Source organism: Chiloscyllium plagiosum, unplaced genomic scaffold (genome assembly GCF_037043375.1).
Source record: "Chiloscyllium plagiosum isolate Xiang-an unplaced genomic scaffold, Cpla_swu_hap1 HiC_scaffold_38, whole genome shotgun sequence".
NCBI classification, from domain to species: domain Eukaryota; kingdom Metazoa; phylum Chordata; class Chondrichthyes; order Orectolobiformes; family Hemiscylliidae; genus Chiloscyllium; species Chiloscyllium plagiosum.
The window spans coordinates 58,279,274-58,298,775 of NW_028270176.1; the positions used below are offsets into that span (position 1 = coordinate 58,279,274).

The 19,502-nt window shown below is 59.1% G+C and overlaps 1 protein-coding gene across 1 annotated transcript in view; it reads left to right on the forward strand.

The window, feature by feature from the left end:
- LOC148139529 (uncharacterized) overlaps window positions 1-19,251 on the forward strand; it is a 224,345-nt gene extending 205,094 nt beyond the window's left edge. Inside the window, exon 7 of the transcript XR_015753642.1 lies at window positions 19,215-19,251. The gene's annotated coding sequence lies outside the window, so the exon portion shown is untranslated. The remainder of the gene's footprint in view (window positions 1-19,214) is intronic.
- Window positions 19,252-19,502: the final 251 nt, after the last annotated feature.

The following is a 19,502-nucleotide window of genomic DNA, read 5'->3' on the forward strand; positions in this document are numbered from 1 at the left end:
ACTTTCTCGCCCTCTCTACCTCTCACTCTCTCCCTCTCTTCCTCTCTTGTCCTTTCTCCCTCTCTCGCCCTCTCTCGTCCTCACTTCCTAATTCGCCATCTCTCCCTCTCTCGTCCTCTCGCCCTCTTTCGTACTCTCTCCTTGTCTCGCCCTCTCTCCCTCTCTCCATTTCTCCCTCTCTCGCCCTCTCTCGCCTACACTCCCTCTCTCGCCCTCTCTCCCTCTTTCGCCCTCTCTCCCTTTCCTTCCCTCTCTCGCCCTCTCTCCCTCTTTCGTCCTCTCGCCCTCTCTAACTCTCTCTGCCTCTTTCGCCCTCTCTCCTACTTTCGCCCTCTCACCCTCTCCTTCCCTCTCTCGCACTCTCTCCCTCTTTCGCCCTCTCTCCCTCTCCTTCCCTCTCTCGCCCTCTCTCCCTCTTTCGTCCTCTCCTCTCTCCCTCTCTCCCCATCTCTCCCTCTCTCCCTCTCTCACCCTCTCTCACACTCTCGCCCTCTCTCCCTCTCTCGCCCACGCCCTCTCTCCGCCTCTCGCCCTCTCTGCCTCTCTTGCCTTCTCTCCTTGCCTGACCCGCTCTTTCTCTTTCTCTTTCTCGCGCTCTTGCCCTCTCTTGACCTCCCTCCCTCTCTCGCACTCTCTCACCCTCTCGCCCTCTCTCCCTCTCTCGCCCACGCCCTCTCTCCGGCTCTCGCCCTCCCTTGCCTCTCTCGCCTTCTCTCCTTGCCTGACGCTCTCTTTCTCTTTCTCGCCCTCTTACCCTCTCTTGACCTCCCTCCTTCTCTCGCACTCTCTCCCTCTCTCGCCCTCTCTCCCTCTTTCGCCCTCTCTCCCCCTCTCTCTCTCGCCCTCTCTCCGCCTCTCGCTCTCTCTGCCTCTCTCACCCTCTCTCCTTGTCTGACCCTCTCTTTCTCTTTCTCGCCCTCTTGCCCTCTCTCGCCCTCTCTCCCTCTCTCGCACTCTCTCCCTCTCTTGCGCTTTCTCCCTTTTTCGCCCTCTCACCATCTCTCACCCACTTTCTCTCCCTCTCTCCCTCTCTCTCCCTCTCATCCTCTCTTTCCCTCTCTCCCTGTCTCGCCCTATCGCCCTCTCTGGCCCTCTTTCCCTCTCTTGCCCTCTCTCTTCCTCTTTTGCACTCTCTCCCTCTCTCGCCCTCTCTCTTTCTCTCACCCTCTCTCCCTCTCTCACCTGCTCTCGCCCACTCTCTCTCTCTCGCCCTCTCTCCCTCTCTTTCGCCCTCTCTCCCTCTCTGTCCCTCACTCTCTCTCTCGCACTTCCACGCCCTATCTACCTCTCTCGCACTTCCACGCCCTCTCTACCTCTCTCGCCCTCTCTCCCACTCTCGCCCTCTTGCCCTCTCTCTCCCTCTCTCCCTCTCTCACCCTCTGTCACTCTCTTTTGCCCTCTCTCTCTCACTTTCGCCCTCTCTCCCTCTCTTCCTCTCTCGCCCTCACTCTTTCTCTTTTGCACTCTCTCCCTCTCTTTTTCTCTCACCCTCTCCCTCTCTCGCCCTCTCTCCCTCTCTTTCGCCCTATCTCTCTCTGTCCCTTAATCTCTCTCTCGCACTTCTACGCCCTCTCTCCTACTCTCGCCCTCTTGCCCTCTCTCTCCCTATCTCCCTCTCTCGCCCTCTTGCCCTCTCTCGCACTCTCTCCCTCTCTTGCGCTCTCTCCCTTTTTCGCCCTCTCACCATCTCTCACCCACTTTCTCTCCCTCTCTCCCTCTCACCCTCTCTTTCCCTCTCTCCCTGTCTCGCCCTATCGCCCTCTCTGGCCCTCTCTCCCTCTCTTGCCCTCTCTCTTCCTCTTTTGCACTCTCTCCCTCTCTCGCCCTCTCTCTTTCTCTCACCCTCTCTCCCTCTCTCACCTTCTCTCGCCCACTCTCTCTCTCGCCCTCTCTCCCTCTCTTTCGCCCTCTCTCCCTCTCTGTCCCTCACTCTCTCTCTTGCACTTCCACACCCTCTCTACCTCTCTCGCACTTCCACGCCCTCTCTACCTCTCTCGCTCTCTCTCCCACTCTCGCCCTCTTGCCCTCTCTCTCCCTCTCTCCCTCTCTCACCCTCTGTCACTCTCTTTTGCCCTCTCTCTCTCACTTTTGCCCTCTCTCCCTCTCTTCCTCTCTCGCCCTCACTCTTTCTCTTTTGCACTCTCTCCCTCTCTTTTTCTCTCACCCTCTCCCTCTCTCGCCCTCTCTCCCTCTCTTTCGCCCTCACTCTCTCTGTCCCTTAATCTCTCTCTCACACTTCTACGCCCTCTCTCCCACTCTCGCCCTCTTGCCCTCTCTCTCCCTCTCTCCCTCTCTCGCCCTCTTGCCCTCTCTCTCCCTCTCTCCCTCTCTCACCCTCTGTCTCTGTCTTTTGCCCTCTCTCTCATTTTCGCCCTCTCTCCCTCTCTCTCCTCTCTTCCTCTCTTGCCCTTTCTCTCTCTTTCGCCCTCTCTCCCCTTTTGTACTCTCTCCCTCTCTCCCTTTCTCCATCTTTCCCTCTCTCCCTCTCGCCCACACTCGCTCTCTCTCACCCTCTCTCCCTCTTTTGCCGTTTCGCCCTCTCTCACTCTCTCTCTGCCTCTTTCGGCCTCACTCCTCTCTCGCCCTCTCTCCCTCTCACCCTCTCTCGCCCTCTCTCACCCTCTCTCCATCTCTCTCCCATTCTCCCTCTCTATCCCTCTGTCGACCTTGCTCGCCCGCCCGCTCTCCCTCTCTCATCCTCTCTCCCTCTCTTGCCCTCTCTCCCTCTTTTGACCACTCTCCCTCTCGTCCTCTCCCCCTCTCTCGCCCTCTCACCCTCTCTCGCCCTCTCTCCCTCTCTCGCCCTCTCACCCTCTCTCGCCCTCTGTCTTTCTCTCGCCCTCTCTCCCTCCCTCGCCCTCTCTCCCTCCCTCGCCCGCTTTCCCACTTTTGCCCTCTCTCCCTCTTTCGCCCTCTCTCCCTCTCTTGCCCAGTCTCCCTCTCTCGATCTCTATCCATCTTTCTCCCTCTTGCCCTCTCTCCATCTCTCTCCCTCACTTCCTCTCACCCCCTCTCTCGAACATTCTCGCCCTCTTTCCTTCTCTCGGCATCTCTCCCTCATTCACCCTCTCTCCCACTTTTGCCCTGTCTCGCTCTCGCCCTCTCTCCCTCCCTCGCTCTCTCTGCCTCTCTAGCCCCCCTCCCTCTCTCGCCCTCTCTCCCTCTCTCACCCTCTCGACCTCTCTCGCCCTCTCTCCCTCTCTCCCCTCTCTCGAACTCTTTCGCCCTCTCTCGCCCTCTCATCCTCTGTCACCCTCTGTTTTTCTCTTGCCCTCTCTCCCACTTTCGCCCTCTCTCCTTCTCTCTCCCCCTCTCGCCCTCTCTCCCTCTTTCGCCCACTCTCCCTCTCTCGCTCTCTATCCTTCTTTCTCCCCCTCGCCCTCTCTCCATCTCTCTCGCTCTCTTCCTCTCTCTGCCTCACTCGAAATTTCTCGCCCTCTCTCCCTCTCTCACCGTCTCTCCATCTCTCGCCCTCTCTCCCTCTCTCCCTCTCTGATTCTCTAGCCCCCTCCCTCTCTCGCCCTCTCTCCCTCTTTTGTCCTCTCTCCCTCTCTCGCCCTCTCTCCCACTATCCCTCTCTCACGCTTTCTTGCCCTCTCTCCCTCTCTCGCCACTTCTCCCTCTGTCGCACTTTCTCCCTCACTCTCGCCCTCTCGCCCTCTCTCCTTCTCTTCATCTTTTGCCCTCGCTCCCTCTCTCCCTCTCTCGCCCTCTCTCCATATATTGCCCTCTCTCTACCGCTTTCCCCCTCTCTCCCTCTCTCGCCCTCTCACTCCCTCTCGCGCTCTGTCTTTCACTCGCCCTCTTTCGCCCTCTCACCCTCTCTCCTACTCTCGCACTTTCTCACCCACACTTCCTCCCTCGCCCTTTCTCGCCCTCGCTCACTATCTCTCCCTCTCTCGCACTCTCTCCCTCTCTCTCGCCCTCTCGCCATCTCTCGCCCTCTCTCCCTCTCTCACCCTCTCTCCCTCTTTCTCACCTTCTCTCCCGCTCTCGTACTCTCTTCCTCTCTCTCTCTCCCTCTCCACCTCTCCCTCTCTCGCGCTCTCGTCCTCTCTCCCTCTCTCGCCCACTCTCCCTCTCTCGCCCTCTCTCGAACTCTTTCGCCCTCTCTCGAACTCTTTCGCCCTCGCTCCCTCTCTCGCCCTCACACCCTCTCTTGCCTTCTGTCTTTCTCTCGCCCTCTCTCCCATTTTCGCCCTCTCTCCCTCTTTCCCACTTTTGCCCTCTCTCCCTCTTTCGCCCTCTCTCACCCTCTCTCACTCTCTCGCCCACTCTCCCTCTCTCCCTCTCTATTGCTCTCTCCCTCTCTCTCCCACTCTCGCCCTCTCTCCCTCTTTCGTCCTCTTTCGTCCTCTCTCCCTCTCTCGCCATTTCTCCCTCTCTCGCCCTCTCTCCCTCTTTCGTCCTCTTTCCCTCTCTTGCCCTCTCTCCCTCTTTCGCCCTCTCTCCCTCTCCTTCCCTCTCTCCCTCTCACGCCCTTATTCCCTCTCTCACCCTCTCTCCCGCTCTCGCCCTCTCTCACGTTTTCCCCCTCTCTCCCTCTCTCGCCCTTTCCCTCTCTCCTTCTCTCGCCCTCTCGCTCTCTCTCACCCACTCTCCCCCTCTTTCGCTCTGACCCCCCTTGTCGCCCTCTCTCCCTTTCTCGCCCCCTCTCCATCTCTCTCCCTCTCTCCCGCTCTCTCCCTCTCTCCCTCCCTGTTGCTCTCTCCCTCTCTTGCCCTCTCTCCCTCTCTCCATCGCTCCCTCTCTCGCTCTCTTGCCCTCTCTCCCTCTCTCGCCGTTTCTCCCTCTCTCGCCCTCTCTCGCTCTTTCGTACTCTCTCCATCTCTTGCCCTCTTTCCCTCTCTCACCCTCTCTCACTCTCTTTGCCTCTTTCGCCCTCTCTCCCTCTTTCGCGCTCTCTCCTTCTCGTTCCCTCTCTCCCTCTCTCCCTCTCTCGCCCTTATTCCCTCTCTCACCCTCTCTCCCGCTCTCTCCCTCTCTCCCTCTCTATTGCTCTCTCCCTCTCTCGCCCTCACTCCCTCTTTCGTCCTCTCTCCATCTCTTGCCCTCTCTCCCTCTCTCGCCCTCTCGCCCTCTCTCACTCTCTTTACCTCTTTCGCCCTCTCTCCCTCTTTCGCCCTCTCTCCCTCTCCTTCCCTCTCTCCCTCTCTCGCCCTTATTCCCTCTCTCACCCTCTCTCCCGCTCTCGCCCTCTCTCACTCTTTCCTCCTCTCACCCTCTCTCGCCCTTTCCCTCTCTCCCTCTCTCGCCCTCTCGCCCTCTCTCACCCACTCTTCCCCTCTTTCACTCTCACTCCCCCTCTCGCCCTCTCTCCCTCTCTCTTTCTCTTTCGCCCTCTCTCCCTCTCTCGCCCTCTCTCCTTCTCTGTCCCTCTCTCTCTCTTGCCCTCTCTCCCTCTCTCGACCTCTCTCACTCTTTCGCCCTGTTGCCCTCTCAGGCTCTCTCGCCCTCTCTCACCCTCTCTCGCCCTCTAGCCCCCTTTGTCTCCCTCTCTCTCTCCCTCTCTCACCCTCTCTCCTTCTCTCGCCCTCTCTCTCTCTCTTGCCCTCTCTCCCTCTCTCGACCTCTCTCACCCTCTCTCCCTCTTTCGCCCTGTTGCCCTCTCAGGCTCTCTCGCCCTCTCTCACCCTCTATCCCCTCTCTCGCCCTCTAGCCCCCTTTGTCTCCCTCTCTCTCTCTCTACCTCTCTCCTTCTCTCTCCCTCTCTTCTATCCCCCTCTCTCTCTCTCTCCCTCTCTCCATCTCTCCCTCTCTCGCTCTCTTGCCCTCTCTTCCTCTCTCGCCATTTCTCCCTCTCACGCCCTCTCTCCCTCTTTCGTCCTCTTTCCCTCTCTTGCCCTCTCCCCCTCTCTCGCCCTCTCACCCTCTCTCACTCTCTTTGCCTCTTTCGCCCTCTCTCCCTCTTTCGCCCTCTCTCCCTCTCCTTCCCTCTCTCCCTCTCTCGCCCTTATTCCCTCTCTCACCCTATCTCCCGCTCTCGCCCTCTCTCCCTCTTTCACCCTCTCTCCCTCTCTCGCCCTTTCTTCCTCTCTCGCGCGCTCTCTCTCTCTTTTGCCCTCTCTCCATCTCACCCTCGCTCCCACTCTTGCCCTTTCTTCCTCTCTTGCGCGCTCTCTCCCTCTTTCGCCCACTCTTCCTCTCTCGACCTCTCTCCCTCTCTTGCCCACTCTCCCTCGCTCGCCCGCTCTCCATCTCTCTACCTCTCGCCCTCTCTTGCCCTCTTTTGACCTCTCTCCCTCTCGTCCTCTTGCCCTCTCTCGCCCTCTCTCCCTCTCTCACCCTATCTCTACCTCTTTCTCCCTCTCTCCCTCTCTCGTCGCTTCTCCCTCTCTCACACTCTCTCCCTCTCTCTCGCCCTCTCTTGTCCTCTCTCCCTCTCACTCCCTCTCTCCCTTTCTCTCCCTCTCTCCATCTCTAGCTCTCTCGCCCTCTCTCCCTCCCTCACCCAATCTCTGCCTCATTCGCCCTCTTGCCCTCTCAGGCTCTGTCGCCCTCTCTCACCCTCTCTCCCTCTCTCGCCCTCTCTCACCCTCTCTCCCTCTCTCTCCCGCTCTCACCCTCTCTCTCTCACCCTCTCTCACTCTCTCGCCCTCTCTCCCGAATTCGTCCTCTCTCTCTCTCGCCATCTCTCACTCTCTCGCTACCTCACCCTCTCTCACCCTCTCTCCTCTTTCATCCTCTCCCCCTTTCTCACCCTCTCTCCCTCTCTCACCCTCTCTCCCTCTCTCGCCCTTTCCCTCTCTCCCTCTCTCGCCCTCTCGCCTTCTCTCACCCACTCTCACCCCTTTCGCTCTCTCGCCCTCTCTCCCTCTCTCTCTCTCTCTCACCCTCTCTCCCTCTTTCGCCCTGTTGCCCTCCCAGGCTCTCTCACCCTCTCTTGCCCTCTATCCCCTCTCTCGCCCTCTAGCACCCTTTGTCTCCCTCTCTCTCTCTCTCGCCCTCTCTCCCTCTCTCTCCCTCTCTCCCTCTCTCGCCCTCTCTCCCTTTCTTGCCATCTCTCACTCTCTCTCCCTCTCTCCCTCTCTATTGCTCTCTCCCTCTCTTGCCCTCTCTCCCTCTCTCCATCTCTCCCTGTCTCGCTCTCTTGCCTTCTCTCCCTCTCTCGTCGTTTCTCCCTCTCTCGCCCTCTCTCCCTCTTTCGTCCTCTCTCCATATCTTGCCATCTCTCCCTCTCTCGCCCTCTCTCACTCTCTTTGCCTCTTTCGCCCTCTCTCCCTCTTTCGCCCTCTCTCCCTCTCCTTCCCTCTCTCCCTCTCTCCCTCTCTCGCCGTTTCTCCCTCTCGCCCTCTCTCCCTCTTTCGTCCTCTCTCCATCTGTTGCCCTCTCTCCCTCTCTCACCCTCTCACCCTCTCTCTCTCTTTACCTCCTTCGCCCTCTCTCTCTCTTTCACCCTCTCTCCCTCTCCTTCCCTCTCTCCCTCTCACGCCCTTATTCCCTCTCTCACCCTCTCTCCCGCTCTCGCCCTCTCTCACTCTTTCCCCCTCTCTCCCTCTCTCGCCCTTTCCCTCTCTCCCTCTCTCGCCCTCTGGCCCTCTCTCACCCACTCTCACCCTCTTTCGCTCTCACGCCCCCTCGCCCTCTCTCCCTCTCTCTCTCTCTCGACCTCTCTCCCTCTCTCGCCCTCTCTCCTTCTATTGCCCTCTCCCTCTCTCTCCCTCTCTCCCTCTCTATTGCTCTCTCCCTCTCTTGCCCTCTCTCCCTCTCTCCATCTCTCCCTCTCTCGCTCTCTTGCCCTCTCTCCCTCTCTCGTCGTTTCTCCCTCTCTCGCCCTCTCTCCCTCTTTCGTCCTCTCTCCATATCTTGCCATCTCTCCCTCTCTCGCCCTCTCTCACTCTCTTTGCCTCTTTCGCCCTCTCTCCCTCTTTCGCAGTCTCTCCCTCTCCTTCCCTCTCTCCCTCTCTCCCTCTCTCGCCGTTTCTCCCTCTCTCGCCCTCTCTCCCTCTTTCATCCTCTCTCCATCTGTTGCCCTCTCTCCCTCTCTCGCCCTCTCACCCTCTCTCTCTCTCTTTACGTCTTTCGCCCTCTCTCTCTCTTTCGCCCTCTCTCCCTCTCCTTCCCTCTCTCCCTCTCTTGCCCTTATTCCCTCTCACCCTCTCTCCCGCTCTCGCCCTCTCTCACTCTTTCACCCTCTCTCCCTCTCTCACCCTCTCTTCCTCTCTCGCGCTCTCTCTCTCTTTTGCCCTCTCTCCATCGCCCTCTCTCCCTCTCTCGCCCTCACTCTCCCTCTCCCTTCCTTACTCCCTCTCTCTCTCGCCATCTCTCGCTCGCCATCTCTCCCTCTCTCGCCCTCACTCCTCACGCCTTCTCTCCCTCTCTCGCCCTCTCTCCCTCTCTCCCTCTCTCACCCTCTCTCCCTCTCTCGCCCTATCCCTCTCTCCCTCTCTCGCCCTCTCTCACCCACTCTCCCCCTCTTTCGCTCTCACCCCCCTCTCGCCCTCTCTCCCACTCTCTCTCTCTCTCGCCCTCTCCTCCTCTCTCGCCCTCACTCCTTCTCTCGCCCTCTCTCTCTCTTTCGCCCTCTCTCCCTCTCTCACCCTCTCTCCCTCTTTCGCCCTTTTGCCCTCTCAGGCTCTCTCGCCCTCTCTCACTCTCTATCCCCTCTCTCGCCCTCTAGCTCCCTTTGTCTCCCTCTCACTCTCTCTCTCGCCCTCTCTCCTTCTCTCTCCCTCTCTTCTGTCCCCCTCACTCCCTCTCTCTCCCTCTCTCCCTCACTCGCCCTCTCTCCCTCTCTCTCCCTCTTTCACCCTCTCTCCCTCTTTCGCCCTCTGTCTCTCGCCCTCACTCCCTCTTTCGCCCGCTCGGCCTCTCTCCCTCACTCTCCCTCTCTCCCTCTCTCTCCCTCTCTTCCTCTGTCGCCCTCTCTCCCTTTCTCGCCCCCTCTCCATCTCTCTCCCTCTCTCCCGCTCTCTCCCTCTCTCCCTCCCTGTTGCTCTCTCCCTCTCTTGCCCTCTCACCCTCTCTCTCTCTTTACCTCCTTCGCCCTCTCTCACTCTTTCCCCCTCTCTCCCTCTCTCGCCCTTTCCCTCTCTCCCTCTCTCGCCCTCTGGCCCTCTCTCACCCTCTTTCGCTCTCACGCCCCCTCGCCCTCTCTCCCTCTCTCTCTCTCTCGCCCTCTCTCCCTCTCTCGCCCTCTCTCCTTCTATTGCCCTCTCCCTCTCTCTCCCTCTCTCCCTCTCTATTGCTCTCTCCCTCTCTTGCCCTCTCTCCCTCTCTCCATCGCTCACTCTCTCGCTCTCTTGCCCTCTCTCCCTCTCTCGCCGTTTTTCCCTCTCGCCCTCTCTCGCTCTTTCGTACTCTCTCCATCTCTTGCCCTCTTTCCCTCTCTCGCCCTCTCTCACTCTCTTTGCCTCTTTCGCCCTCTCTCCCTCTTTCGCGCTCTCTCCCTCTCGTTCCCTCTCTCTCTCTCTCCCTCTCTCGCCCTTATTCCCTCTCTCACCCTCTCTCCCGCTCTCTCCCTCTCTCCCTCTCTATTGCTCTCTCCCTCTCTCGCCCTCACTCCCTCTTTCGTCCTCTCTCCATCTCTTGCCCTCTCTCCCTCTCTCGCCCTCTCACCCTCTCTCACTCTCTTTACCTCTTTCGCCCTCTCTCCCTCTTTCGCCCTCTCTCCCTCTCCTTCCCTCTCTCCCTCTCTCGCCCTTATTCCCTCTCTCACCCTCTCTCCCGCTCTCGCCCTCTCTCACTCTTTCCCCCTCTCACCCTCTCTCGCCCTTTCCCTCTCTCCCTCTCTCGCCCTCTCGCCCTCTCTCACCCACTCTTCCCCTCTTTCGCTCTCACTCCCCCTCTCGCCCTCTCTCCCTCTCTCTCTCTCTCTTTCGCCCTCTCTCCCTCTCTCGCCCTCTCTCCTTCTCTGTCCCTCTCTCTCTCTTGCCCTCTCTCCCTCTCTCGACCTCTCTCACTCTTTCGCCCTGTTCCCTCTCAGGCTCTCTCGCCCTCTCTCACCCTCTCTCGCCCTCTAGCCCCCTTTGTCTCCCTCTCTCTCTCCCTCTCTCGCCCTCTCTCCTTCTCTCGCCCTCTCTCTCTCTTGCCCTCTCTCCCTCTCTCGACCTCTCTCACCCTCTCTCCCTCTTTCGCCCTGTTGCCCTCTCAGGAACTCTCGCCCTCTCTCACCCTCTATTCCCTCTCTCGCCCTCTAGCCCCCTTTGTCTCCCTCTCTCTCTCTCTACCTCTCTCCTTCTCTCTCCCTCTCTTCTATCCCCCCTCTCCCTCTCTCTCCCTCTCTCCCTCTCTCGCCCTCTCTCCCTCTCTCTCCCTCTTTCGCCCTCTGTCTCTCGCCCTCACTCCCTCTTTCGCCCGCTCGGCCTCTCTCCCTCACTCTTCCCCTCTTCCTCTCTCTCCCTCTCATCCACTGTCGCCCTCTCTCCCTTTCTCGCCCTCTCACCCTCTCTCTCCCTCTCGCCCTCTCTCCCTCTCTTGCCCTCTCTCCCTTTCTCGCCCTCTCTCCCTCTCTCTCCATCTCTCACTCTCTCTCCCTCCCTCCCTCTCTCGCCCTCTCTCCCTTTCTCACCATCTCTCCCTCTCTCCCTCGCTATTGCTCTCTCCCTCTCTTGCGCTCTCTCCCTCTCTCCATCTCTCCCTCTCTCGCTCTCTTGCCCTCTCTCCCTCTCTCGTCGTTTCTCCCTCTCTCGCCCTCTCTCCCTCTTTCGTCCTCTCTCCATATCTTGCCATCTCTCCCTCTCTCGCCCTCTCTCACTCTCTTTGCCTCTTTCGCCCTCTCTCCCTCTTTCGCCCTCTCTCCCTCTCCTTCCCTCTCTCCCTCTCTCCCTCTCTCGCCGTTTCTCCCTCTCTTGCCATCTCTCCCTCTCTCGCCCTCTCTCACTCTCTTTGCCTCTTTTGCCCTCTCTCCCTCTTTCGCCCTCTCTCCCTCTCCTTCCCTCTCTCCCTCTCTCCCTCTCTCGCCGTTTCTCCCTCTCTCGCCCTCTCTCCCTCTTTCGTCCTCTCTCTGTTGCCCTCTCTCCCTCTCTCGCCCTCTCGCCCTCTCTCTCTCTTTACGTCTTTCGCCCTCTCTCCCTCTTTCGCCCTCTCTCCCTCTCCTTCCCTCTCTCCCTCTCTTGCCCTTATTCCTTCTCACGCTTTCTCCCGCTCTCGCCCTCTCTCACTCTTTCACCCTCTCTCCCCCTCTCACCCTCTCTTCCTCTCTCACGCTCTCTCTCTATTTTGCCCTCTCCCCATCGCCCTCTCTCCCTCTCTCGCCCTCACTCTCCCTCTCCCTTCCTTACTCCCTCTCTCTCTCGCCCTCTCGCCATCTCTCGCTCGCCATCTCTCCCTCTCACGCCCTCACTCGCCCACTCCCCCTCCCTCCCCCTCTCGTCCTCTCGCCATCACGCCCTCTCTCCCTCTCTCACCCTCGCTCCTCATGCCTTCTCTCCCTCTCTCGCCCTCTCTCCCTCTCTCACTCTCTCACCCTCTCTCCCTCTCTTGCCCTTTCCCTCTCTCCCTCTCTCGCCCTCTCTCACCCACTCTCCCCCTCTTTCGATCTCACCCCCCCTCTCGCCCTCTCTCCCTCTCTCTCTCTCTCGCCCTCTCCTCCTCTCTCGCCCTCACTCCTTCTCTCGCCCTCTCTCTCTCTTTCGCCCTCTCTCCCGCTCTCATCCTCTCTCCCTCTTTCGCCCTGTTGCCCTCTCAGGCTCTCTCGCCCTCTCTCACTCTCTATCCGCTCTCTCGCCCTCTAGCTCCCTTTGTCTCCCTCTCTCTCTCTCTCGCTCTCTCTCCCTCTCTCTCCCTCTCTTCTGTCCCCCTCTCTCCCTCTCTCTCCCTCTCTCCCTCTCTCTCCCTCTTTCACCCTCTCTCCCTCTTTCGCCCTCTGTCTCTCGCCCTCACTCCCACTTTTGCCCGCTCGGCCTCTCTCCCTCACTCTCCCTCTCTCCCTCTCTCTCCCTCTCTTCCTCTGTCGCCCTCTCTCCCTTTCTCGCCCCTTCTCCCTCTCTCTCCCTCTCTCCCTCTCTCGCCCTCTCTCCCTTTCTCGCCATCTCTCCCTCTCTCTCCGTCTCTCCCTCTCTCCCTCTCTATTGCTCTCTCCCTCTCTTGCCCTCTCTCCCTCTCTCCATCGCTCCCTCTCTTGCTCTCTTGCCCTCGCTCCCTCCCTCGCCGTTTCTCCCTCTCTCGCCCTCTCTCCCTCTTTCGTCCTCTCTCCATATCTTGCCCTCTCTCCCTCTCTCGCCCTCTCTCACTCTCTTTGCCTCTTTCGCCCTCTCTCCCTCTTTCGCCCTCTCTCCCTCTCCTTCCCTCTCTCCCTCTCTCCCTCTCTCGCCCTTCTCCCTCTCTCACCCTCTCTCCCGCTCTCTCCCTCTGTCCCTCACTATTGCTCTCTCCCACTCTCGCCCTCTCTCCCTCTTTCGTCCTCTCTCCATCTCTTGCCCTCTCTCCCTCTCTCGCCCTCTCGCCCTCTCGCCCTCTCTCACTCTCTTTACCTCTTTCGCCCTCTCTCCCTCTTTCGCCCTCTCTCCCTCTCCTTCCCTCTCTCCCTCTCACGCCCTTATTCCCTCTCTCACCCTCTCTCCCGCTCTCGCCCTCTCTCACTCTTTCCCCCTCTCTCCCTCTCTCGCCCTTTCCCTCTCTCCCTCTCTCGCCCTCTCGCCCTCTCTCACCCACTCTCCCCCTCTTTCGCTCTGACCCCCCTTGTCGCCCTCTCTCCCTCTCTCTCTCTCTCTCTCGCCCTCTCTCGCCCTCTCTCCTTCTCTCGCCCTCTCTCTCTCTCTCTCGCCCTCTCTCCCTCTCTCACCCTCTCTCCCTCTTTCGCCCTGTTGCCCTCTCAGGCTCTCTCGCCCTCTCTCACCCTCTCTCGCCCTCTCTCACCCTCTAGCCCCCTTTGTCTCCCTCTCTCTCTCTCTCTCGACCTTTCTCCCTCTCTCTCCCTCTCTTCTGTCCCCCTCTCTCCCTCTCTCTCCCTCTCTTCCTCTGTCGCCCTCTCTCCCTTTCTCGCCCTCTCTCCCTCTCTCTCCCTCTTTCACCCTCTCTCCCTCTTTTGCCCTCTGTCTCTCACGCTCAATCCCTCTTTCGCCCGCTCGGCCTCTCTCCCTCACTCTCCCTCTCTCCCTCTCTCTCCCTCTCTCCCTTTCTCGCCCTCTCTTCCTCTCTCTCCCACTTTCACCCTCTCTCTCTCTTTCGCCCTCTGTCTCTCGCCCTCACTCCCTCTTTCGCCCGCTTGGCCTCTCTCCCTCACTCTCCCTCTTTCCCTCTCTCTCCCTCTCTTCCTCTGTCGCCCTCTCTCCCTTTATCGCCCTCTCTCCCTCTCTCCCTCTCTCTCCCTCTCGCCCTCTCTCCTTCTCTCGCCCTTTCTCCCTTTCTTGCCCTCTCTCCCTCTCTCTCCATCTCTCCCTCTCTCTCCCTTCTACCTCTCTCGCCCTCTCTCCCTCTCTCTCCCTCTCTCGCCCTCTCTCCCTTTCTCGCCACCTCTCCCTCTCTCTCCCTCTCTCCCTCTCTCCCTCTCTATTGCTCTCTCCCTCTCTTGCCCTCTCTCCCTCTCTCCATCACTCCCTCTCTCGGTCTCTTGCCCTCTCTCCCTCTCTCGCCGTTTCTCCCTCTCTCGCCCTCTCTCCCTCTTTCATCCTCTCTCCATCTCTTGCCCTCTCTCCCTCTCTCGCCCTCTCTCACTCTCTTTGCCTCTTTCGCCCTCTCTCCCTCTTTCGACCTCTCTCCCTCTCCTTCCTTCTCTCCCTCTCTCCCTCTCTCGCCCTTATTCCCTCTCTCACCCTCTCTCCCGCTCTCTCCCTCTCTCACTCTTTCACACTCTCTCTCTCTCTTTCGCCCTCTCTTACTCTCTCGCGCACTCTCTCTCTTTTGCCCTCTCTCCATCTCGCCCTCGCTCCCACTCTTGCCCTCTCTCCTTCTCTCGCCCACTCACACCCTCTCTCATTCTTTCGTCCTATTGCCCTCTCAGGCTCTCACGCCCTCTCTTGCACTCTATCCGCTCTCTCGCCCTCTAGCCCCCTTTGTCTCACTCTCTCTCTCTCTCGCCCTCTCTCCCTCTCTCCCTCTCTTCTTCCCCCCCTCCCTCTCTCTCCCTCTCTCCCTCATTCGCCCTCTTCCACCCTCTCTCCCTCTCTCGCCCTCTGTCTCTCACCCTCACTCCCTCTTTCGCCCGCTCGGCCTCTCTCCCTCACTCTCCCTCTCTCCCTCTCTCTCGCTCTCTTCCTCTGTCGCCCTCTCTCCCTCTCTTGCCGTCTCTCCCTCTCTCCATCGCTCCCTCTCTCGCTCTCTTGCCCTCTCTCCCTCTCTCGCCGTTTCTCCCTCTCTCGCCCTCTCTCCCTCTCTCGCCCTCTCTCACTCTCTTTGCCTCTTTTGCCCTCTCTCCCTCTTTCGCGCTCTCCTCCTCTCCTTCCCTCTCTCCCTCTCTCGCCCTTATTCCCTCTCTCACCCACTCTCCCGCTCTCTCCCTCTCTCCCTCTCTCCCTCTCTATTGCTCTCTCCCTCTCTTGCCCTCTCGACCTCTCTCCATCTCTCCCTCTCTCGCTCTCTTGCCCTCTCTCCCTCTCGCCGTTTCTCCCTCTCTCGCCCTCTCTCCCTCTTTCGTCCTCTCTCCATCTCTTGCCCTCTCTCCCTCTCTCGCCCTCTCGCCCTCTCTCACTCTCTTTACCTCTTTCACCCTCTCTCCCTCTTTCGCCCTCTCTCCCTCTCCTTCCCTCTCTCGCCCTTATTCCCTCTCTCACCTTCTCTCCCGCTCTCGCCCTCTCTCCCTCTTTCCCCCTCTCTCCCTCTCTCGCCCTTTCCCTCTCTCCCTCTCTCGCCCTCTGGTCCTCTCTCTCCCACTCTCCCCCTCTTTCGCTCTCACCCCCCCTCGCCCTTTCTCCCTCTCTCTCTCTCGCTCTCTCTCCCTCTCTCGCCCTCTCTCCTTCTCTTGCCCTCTCTCTCTCTCTCGCCCTCTCTCCCTCTCTCACCCTCTCTCCCTCTTTTGCCCTGTTGCCCTCTCAGGCTCTCTCGCCCTCTCACCCTCTAGACCCCTTTGTCTCCCTCTCTCCCTCTCTCCATCGCTCCCTCTCTCGCTCTCTTGCCCTCTCTCCCTCTCTCGCCGTTTCTCCCTCTCTCGCCCTCTCTCCCTCTCTCGCCCTCTCTCACTCTCTTTGCCTCTTTTGCCCTCTCTCCCTCTTTCGCGCTCTCCTCCTCTCCTTCCCTCTCTCCCTCTCTCCCTCTCTCGCCCTTATTCCCTCTCTCACCCACTCTCCCGCTCTCTCCCTCTCTCCCTCTCTCCCTCTCTATTGCTCTCTCCCTCTCTTGCCCTCTCGCCCTCTCTCCATCTCTCCCTCTCTCGCTCTCTTGCCCTCTCTCCCTCTCGCCGTTTCTCCCTCTCTCGCTCTCTCTCCCTCTTTCGTCCTCTCTCCATCTCTTGCCCTCTCTCCATCTCTCGCCCTCTCTCACTCTCTTTACCTCTTTCACCCTCTCTCCCTCTTTCGCCCTCTCTCCCTCTCCTTCCCTCTCTCCCTCTCTCGCCCTTATTCCCTCTCTCACCTTCTCTCCCGCTCTCGCCCTCTCTCCCTCTTTCCCCCTCTCTCCCTCTCTCGCCCTTTCCCTCTCTCCCTCTCTCGCCCTCTGGCCCTCTCTCTCCCACTCTCCCCCTCTTTCGCTCTCACCCCCCCTCGCCCTTTCTCCCTCTCTCTCTCTCGCTCTCTCTCCCTCTCTCGCCCTCTCTCCGTCTCTTGCCCTCTCTCTCTCTCTCGCCCTCTCTCCCTCTCTCACCCTCTCTCCCTCTTTCGCCCTGTTGCCCTCTCAGGCTCTCTCGCCCTCTCTCACCCTCTAGACCCCTTTGTCTCCCTCTCTCTCTCTCGCCCTCTCTCCCTCTCTCTCCCTCTCTTCTGTCCACCTCTCTCCCTCTCTCTCCCTCTCTCCCTCTCTCGCCCTCTCTCCCTCTCTCTCCCTCTTTCACCCTCTCTCCCTCTTTTGCCCTCTGTCTCTCGCGCTCAATCCCTCTTTCGCCCGCTCGGCCTCTCTCCTTCACTCTCCCTCTCTCCCTCTCTCTCTCTCTCTCTTCCGCTGTTACCCTCTTTCCCTTTCTCTCCCTCTCTCCCTCTCTCCATCTCGCCCTCTCACCCTCTCTCGCCCTCTCTCCCTTTCTTGCCCTCTCTCCCTCTCTCTCCATGTCTCCCTCTCTCTCCCTCTCTCCCTCTCTCGCCCTCTCTCCCTCTCTCGCCCTCTCTCCCTCTCTCGCCCTCTCTCCCTTTCTCGCCATCTCTCCCTCTCTCTCCCTCTCTATTGCTCTCTCCCTCTCTTGCCCTCTCTCCCTCTCTCCATCGCTCCCTCTCTCGCTCTCTTTCCCTCTCTCCCTCTCTCGCAGTTTCTCCCTCTCTCGCCCTCTCTCCCTCGTTCGTCCTCTCTCCATCTCTTGCCCTCTCTCCCTCTCTCACTCTCTTTGCCTCTTTCGCCCTCTCTCCCTCTTTCGCCCTCTCTCCCTCTCCTTCCCTCTCTTCCTCTCTCCCTCTCTCGCCCTTATTCCCTCTCTCATCCTCTCTCCCGCTCTCTCCCTCTCTCACTCTTTCACACTCTCTCTCTCTCTCGCCCTCTCTTACTCTCTCGCACACTCTCTCTCTTTTGCCCTCTCTCCATCTCGCCCTCGCTCCCACTCTCGCCCTCTCTCCCTCTCTCGCCCTCTCTCACCCTCTCTCCCTCTTTTGCCATATTGCCCACTCAGGCTCTCACGCCCTCTCTTGCACTCTATCCCCTCTCTCGCCCTCTAGCCCCCTTTGTCTCCCTCTCTCTCTCTCTCTCTCGCCCTCTCTCCCTCTCTCCCTCTCTCTCCCTCTCTTCTGTCCCCCTCTCTTCCTCTCTCTCTCCCTCTCTCCCTCTCTATTGCTCTCCCTCTCTTGCCCTCTCCCCCTCTCTATCCCTCTTCCACACTCTCTCCCTCTCTCGCCCTCTGTCTCTCACCCTCACTCCCTCTTTCGCCCGCTCGGCCTCTCTCCCTCACTCTCCCTCTCTCCCTCTCTCCCCCTCTCTTCCTCTGTCGCCCTCTCTCCCTTTCTCGCCCTCTCTCCCTCTCTCTCCCTCTCTCCCTCTCTCGCCATCTCTCCCTTTCTCGCCCTCTCTCCCTCTCTCGCCCTCCCTCTCTCTCCCGCTCTCCCTCTCTCGCCCTCTCTCCCTTTCTCGCCATCTCTCCCTCTCTCTCCCTCTTACCCTCTCTCCCCCTCTATTGCTCTCCCTCTCTTGCCCTCTCTCCATCTCTCCCTCTCTCGCTCTCTTGCCCTCTCTCCCTCTCGCCGTTTCTCCCTCTCTCGCCCTCTCTCCCTCTTTCGTCCTCTCTCCCTCTCTCACCCTCTCGCCCTCTCTCACTCTCTTTACCTCTTTCGCCCTCTCTCCCTCTTTGGCCCTCTCTCCCTCTCCTTCCCTCTCTCCCACTCTCGCCCTTATTCCCTCTCTCACCCTCTCTCCCGCTCTCGCCCTCTCTCACTCTTTCCCCCTCTCTCCTTCTCTCGCCTTCTCTTCCTCTCTTGCGCGCTCTCTCTCTTTCACCCTCTCTCCATCTCGCCCTCGCTCCCACTCTCGCCCTCTTTCCCTCTCTCGCCCACTCTCCCTCTCGTCCTCTTGCCCTCTCTCGCCCTCTTTCCCTCTCTCTCTCTCACCCTCTCTCACTCTCTCGCCCTCTCTTCCTAATTCGTCCTCTCTCTCTCTCGCCATCTCTCCCTCTCTCGCTATCTCACCCTCTCTCGCCCTCTCTCCTCTTTCACCCTCTCTCCTCTCGCCCTCTGTCTCTCACCCTCACTCCCTCTTTCGCCCGCTCGGCCTCTCTCCCTCTCTCCCTTTCTCGCCCTCTCTCCCTCTCTCTCCCTCTCTCCCTCTCCCGCTCTCTCCCTCCCTCTTCCTCTCTCGCTCTCTGTCTTTCTCTCACCCTCTATCCCTCTTTCGCTCTCTCGGCCTCTTGCCCTCTCACACCCTCTCCCTCTCTCGCCCTCTCTGCCTCTCTCGCCCTCTCTCCCTCTCTCGCCCTCTCACCCTCTCTCCCTCTCTTGCCCTCCCCCTTCTCTCGCTCGTACTCTCTTCCTCTCTCGCCCGCCCACCCCTCCTCTCGCTCTCTCTCCTCACCTTCCTCCGTTTCTCTTTGACTGAATCTCTCTCCCCCCTCCATCCCTCCCTCTCTGTCTAATGCACTCTGTCTCCCTGGTTCTTCCCTTCCCCCTGAGGTGGTGAGAGAGGAAGTTTTTGCAATGAGAGAGAGGGAGAGAAATGAGGAGAAAGACTAGGGGAGAGGAAATGGGAGGCCAGGTTAGAGTGGGGGCACAGAGGGATTTAAACCCAACTCCTGAGCTCAGGGCGCGGTGCCCTCTCCTTCCCTGAAGACCAGGACTTTGGGCTGAGTCTGTCTCTCTCCAGCTCAGCTTCTCCAACACAAAAACACACAACATCGGTCACTCTGCTGCTCGGCACGCTTTAATCAACATTTTTATTGTTTACAAATGGAAGTGATGGATACAGTCAGTGGGATGGTGCCTTTTTCTCACTGGCCCCTGAGTTGTGAGAAACATTGAAATGTGTCCCTGTAACCCCCCCTGTGGGATAAGGATGGACAAACCAGCGCTACCCTCAGTCTGTTACCATAGCGACAGGCTGCTCCATCGCTGAAACACTGAACTGAAATGAGAAAATCCCGGATGGATTGATTAATGAGGGAATTTGATGGATGGATGGATTTGGGTGAAGGGATATTTCAGCACATTCTTCAGCTGCTGCCTGAACTTAGTCTGGGTCACGGCATAAATCGCGGTGTTTGTGCAGCAACTGAGGAGCTGCAGCATGAAGCCCAATTCCTGCACAAAGGGATGGAGATACAGAGGGGAAACCACAATATCAATCATCCGGTACCATATAGAATACAGCATTAACGATGACCATAACAGGATGAAATTGACCGAGATCACAAACAGTAAAATGATGGATTTTTTTCGGTTTCTCATTTCAGTGTCCGACTGAGCGTCCCCATTGGTGTGAGCGCGGAGTCTCCTGCGGGCTCTGCTGGTCACGACAATGTGTCTGACGGTGAGAACATTGAGCAGCAGAATCAGGAGAAATGGGACACACGGGGTTAGAATGTGGTGGAGGATCTCGATTGTGACCCAGACATTGGAGAATAGAACAGCGTTTGTTACATCACAAAACCAGGGCTCGTTCCCCAGCCCATACCGAGCCGTGAGCATAAAATACCAGAAAATGTTCTTTAAACAGCTCAGCACAGTCACTGCTCCCAGAACCACAGCCGCCGTCTTCTCACTGCAATATTTACTTTTCAGCTTCTGGCAACAAATGGCCACAAACCGATCAAAGGTGAAAGTGAGGGTGAACCAGACAGAGCAGTCAGTGGCTGCATAAAGCAGGACGGCGTGGATATTACACACAGGGACGGAGTCCTTCAGGAAATAAAACTGTTCATCATAAACAATGGGAATGTGTCTCAGGATCAGGTCGAGGATAATGACCAGGAGATCCGCCGCTGCCATGGCCCCCAGGTAACGTCTGACACATGGAGACAATCCACAATCTTTATAAAGCAGGACGTAGATGGTCACTACGTTAACTGT